The sequence below is a fragment of the Acyrthosiphon pisum genome, chromosome A1 (genome assembly GCF_005508785.2).
Source record: "Acyrthosiphon pisum isolate AL4f chromosome A1, pea_aphid_22Mar2018_4r6ur, whole genome shotgun sequence".
NCBI classification, from domain to species: domain Eukaryota; kingdom Metazoa; phylum Arthropoda; class Insecta; order Hemiptera; family Aphididae; genus Acyrthosiphon; species Acyrthosiphon pisum.
Genome location: NC_042494.1, coordinates 26,415,981 through 26,421,600, shown reverse-complemented (window position 1 = coordinate 26,421,600; position 5,620 = coordinate 26,415,981).

Below are 5,620 nucleotides of genomic sequence, written 5' to 3'. Positions count from 1 at the left end.
ATGTATAACGCGTTATAAGCACCTAATGGATATTGTGATATGATTAATTTGTAATTTATTTTGGGTCCTATTATAGGTCAATTTTTTTTTAATACCATAGAGAAGTATATAATATGTCTTATACCTAGACTGACGGTATGTCTCCGCTCAGAATCATTTTTCTTATACAGTGATATTATATCATTGAATTCAAATTTAATACTATCCATTATACAGTGACCCACTTGTAACCTACTGTACAGCAGAGTGACATCCACTTGCCCACCTTTTTTATATTACATCTTACATGTTTTTGCATACCTAAATCGCAACTTTTAATTTGAATGTATACGTTGTTTTGAACATTGGAAATTAAAATTTTCAAAAATATATTTCTGTGTGTATGTGATTTATAAAATTGTTCATTAAAATTAGCGTGAAAAGATTCACAATTATTTGTTGTTCTAGATTCTAAAATTGGACAATATTGTTGAGGTAAACATACTATTTTCAGAGATATAGTCGTCAGTTAAATAATCAGCATATTTACAATATGCTGACTCTTCTGGTATTAATTCATAGGCCCCAAAAATGTCCATAGCCCTCCCAAACATTTCCTACATTTTGTTTTAAGCTTATTCAATATTATCAAAGTAAGGCCCTATTAGCCCTATTAGCCCCCCAAATCTCAAACGCTATTTGCGCCTATGGGTATTATTGACATAAAATCTTCACATACACAGCTATAGATATACACTATCTACACGTGATATAGGTTTTATCGATTTATATTTATTTATATTATGTACCTATTATGTATCTATAGGCATTTGTACGTTTAAAATCAATTATCTATTTATGATATCTTCAATATTAAATTGTTTATCGACATAGGTACAACGATAGTCGATATAGCACTGCAGACGCCAGACAGACTAGGATTTCTCAAACTACATCTCAATAATATAGGTAGAAATAGATTTGGTGGAAATGAAAATTGAACATTTTTCTTTTGGCGGAAACGAAAATCGAGTTTTTTGGCGGAAACGATGACCGCCCGAGCCGGTAACCAAGGCGGGAAGGCGTACAACGGTCGGCGAAAAAGGCGATCATCGATATCCATCATCGAACCGTCGGACCGATAGCATATATCGTCCAACGTTAAAATCATCGCTGGAGCGGCACGACATGTAATCATATTTGGTCGTAATATAATACATATTTAAAGTGACATTCATAAAGTGTTAGTGTTGTGTTTTTTTCATCACCTAAATCTAAACCATACACTCCGACCGGACAACGATCAACCTTGATATTTGATGCAATCATCGGGTCCGCGTTAGTCTCTAATCATATACTATACATTTATATATACATGTAAGCATGTTATATAATATAATTATAATTTAAAAATGTCTATAAATAATTCAAAAAGAGTCAGGTACTTATATAATTTTAGAATTTTTTTTTTTAACTTTTTAATAACTTAAAAATGCAATTATTAATTTAAATACATTGTGATACAGATTTTACAAATTCAAATCCGTATTTTTCCCTTCATATTTTTTAATTTCATTAAGAATATAATTCTTTAGAATTAAAATTCGTTTCCTGGCTTTTAATGATCTTATACGTTTCTAATTTAAAATTTATAAACTCCTGCCTACCCAATTCAATAATAATCGTTTAAAATAGTGGTTTCATCACAAAGTCTACCTGTTATAAAAGTAAAATTTTAGTGACTTAATTGTCATACACTTTTTTGAAAAAAGGTTCTTTGTGGTCCAATTCCCGCGCGCCCAAAATTCAAATAATTTTAAAAAAGTTGAGCACTTTATAGAACTTGCCCTGAAAAATTCATATATTTACTTTGAGTTCATAAATAATTCTTTTAATTGCATTTTAAACTGTAATATCTGATTTGAATTGAATAATTTAAACTGTATTTACATTAAATAGAAATCAACGTCAACAATCTGATGAAATACTTTAAATATAGGTCTAAGAACTTTCTCCGACATAAACTGTAGCAACGGGCTTATATTTGAAGTACCTTTACTATGTCATCAGATTTTAAATCTTTCAGAAACCCTCCAGTTGAATTTGTTTACCTTCTAAAACCATTGATATTAGATACAGTTCTAATTGTTTCAAACCTAGAATCATAATAATATATTTTATGTCTGACCCCGAATAACTATATGTCTATATAGGTATGAATTTAATACAATTGCTATTATAATTGGTTTAAAAATATGTATAATATACAATACTATTTTTAGTTGATTATGGAATAGTTGAATGTTATTCTTACTCAAAAAAATATAAAGAAGTTTGCAACTAATATTATTTTGCAATATTATCTATTTAGTATTTATATCAGGGTCTAAAATTAAGATATTTTGCTACTGTACACCTGATTCCACACAAAAATATTTTAAAATAATGAACACAGACCTATAGTAGCGCACATGCCACATAAAACTTCATTGCATAATTATTTTTGTTATTCTTTAATAATTAGTTATGATAAATACAATCTTAGACAATCTTCTATACAATTTATTGATACCTATATGGCTATATGACTGAACATTTAAAATTAAAAACGAAATAGCTTGGGTTAATATACTTATTATATATTATAAGCCGCCCAGAATATTGTGTAGTCGGTATTATTTTTAGTGTTAAGGATTTTAAACGAATACAATATGTTAATTAGTAATTTTCTATAATCAAATAAAAATGTATAAAAGCCAAAAATGATGTACTACTGCACACAATTTTAGGCCCTGATTTATATCTATTTATTTAATCTTCCATTAAGTTGAAGGTTACACAAATATATTTTGCATTATTATTAAATAATACTACCTAATCACAGTTTCCAAGGTGAATAGTAATAATTACAATAATGGTTATTACATTTTAACGCGTGAATAAATATTTGTAGTTTTAACTTAATGTTTACAAAATTAATTTACATTTAATTATACCTCCAATTATCAACTCTTAATAATTCCGAATTCGTATGTAATACTACCAGACCCCGTGCACTTCGTTGCCCGTAAACAATGCTAATTCTTGTATATAATTCAATAACTTTACTCAATTCGTTATTTTAATATTATGTGTACCTAATGATGTACAAAACTTATTTAAATAACAAAAAGAAAAAAAAAATAGAAAAAAGAAAAGGTTGATTTTAAATCAGTAAATGCCGAATTGTAATAAGTAACTTTTTTTGCTTACGAGCAACCAATTTCTAGCAGAAATAAAGAAATATACGATAATATTTAAGAACATTCCGGAAATTTCAGAACATTGCAATATTGTATTGATACGAATAGTGACGAGAATACCAATACTTGATGTCCTTGGATAAATACACAAAATTCAAAAAAAAAAAATTATATTTATGGAAGGAATACTGAATTATTGTTATTCAAATATGATAATTAAATAGTTCTTAAATATAATTTTAGGATAGTAATCTGCGTGTTTACCCGGCCTATATCCTTGGCCGGAGTCACAACCCGGAAGTCTAATTTTTTGAAATTTTGAGGGTGTACATTGCAAGGGAGCAAGTAGGGTAAATTTCCTCCAATATTAGACTTATAATACGATTTAAATTAAATAAATTTAACAAATTCAATTAAATATTACTCAAATACATTGGTATTTAATTTATACATTTTCCCTGCATTTACAAAAGAATAACTAATATTGTTAATGTTTGTTTAAATATTATTGTTTAAACTTAAAATGTCTATAAAAAAACGGTTTTGCAATTTTGGTTACCGTTTTGTAAAAATTGGAATTTTAAATGCTTATCAAAAAACTTATGCCTATATTTTTATTATTTTTAAACTGCTACTGTAATAACTTATGAGGAACCTTGTGTTATATTTTCAATCTTTTTGAACCTAAAAAAAAATGTATTGACATTCATAGTAAGAAAACAAAAAATTAAAAATTAAAATTGAAAATGTCTATAAATAGCTCAAAACGAGTCAAAATATTTTGGAAATTTTATCATGTGTAGAAAATAATAAAAATAATGAAAAAAATTTGGTGAAAATGTCAAGTATCTACGAGTTTTTTTTTTGAGCAGAGCGAGGATGCTAGTGGTTTACAATAGGGTTTATTTTATTTTTTTATCCTGTATACGAAATTTCTACCAGAAGGAATGCTTTGATTTCAACATAGTACTTTATCTTTTAGCAAATGGGATCAAGATGGTAATCTAAAAGATAGGATTTTATCATTAGTTATTTAATGCCACGGGAAAAACCGATTTTATATTTTATTATTATTTGACTTTGTATTCCACTTTCAAAATAAATAAAAAAATGTTGTCAATTTAAATGATGTTTAAATTGATTTGAGACAATATTTAGACAAATCGATATGTCATTCCCTCAAAAGTATTATTTTCTATCTTTTTTGTAATAGGTGACTTTACTCTAAGATTACTTAAACGCATAGAAAAAATGATTTTGCGTAAATGCGTTTTGTCTATGTTGCGCGTGGGCCAGAGAGAGAAAACGAATAGTGCGCTGACATCCTCTTAATGTACACACTACATAATATTATATAATCCAAGACACGAGAGAAGGAACCCGTTTCGCGCATACAGACTGACGGCAGCGACTGTTACGAGGCCCCGTTCCTTTGTGTCATTTGGTATAATTGGTATAATATATCAAATGCCCTTTTGTAGCGCGGGGTATAGATACATTTTTCTAGATTCACTGTAGGGACTTTGCTTATACAATATAAATCAATTTACACAATTCACTTATATAAACAACAATATAAACTAGTTGAATATTCTTAATTAAACATTTAAAAACTTACCTAAATTCTAGGTCAACACTGAATATAAATATTTTGGAAACTGAAATTGAACTGAAATTTTGGAATCTTGTATTACCTTTTCAAGCTTTTTTACCTAGTGAAAAAGTTTTTATAAAAAAATTTCTAAAAATTTCTCAAGGCTATAACTAGCCCAAAAAGTGGCAATATTATGAACATTTTACCATTTATGTGAAAAGCTAATATAAATATTCGGTGAAAATTGTATTGGTCTACGGTTATTCATTTTTGAGTTACATAATGCGTGGCTATGTAACAATAATAAACTGAGCAACACTAAATTTAGTTTGAAACTTTTATCTACACAACGACACTATGATCTCGTAAAAAACGGAAATATTGTCTAGTGTTTATCCCCTGTTAGAAAACCCTATATTATATTATTTGATTATCTATGTGAAACAATTATTTATGTAGAACTAAGTGTATTTTAATAACTTTGTATACCTATTATTGAATTTATTGTTTCCAAATTAATGGAATGAATTTATGTACCTACTCTAATAATATCAACGCACGTTAGCAAAATACTTGAAAAATTAAAAATTAAATTCAAGGTGGGTTGAATTTTAATTAATTTCTAAGAGAAGTTATAATTATGATCAGTCTTCAATTTCAACCGTTCAAAACGTGTTTTTCCAGATATAAGATATACTAATGTAGTGTAATCACTAAAATCTGAAAATATAATAATTAAAGATGATTTGGGGATGGAGGGTTAAGAATATAAGAAAACTACATTTTTTGTTATACATTCAGTCAT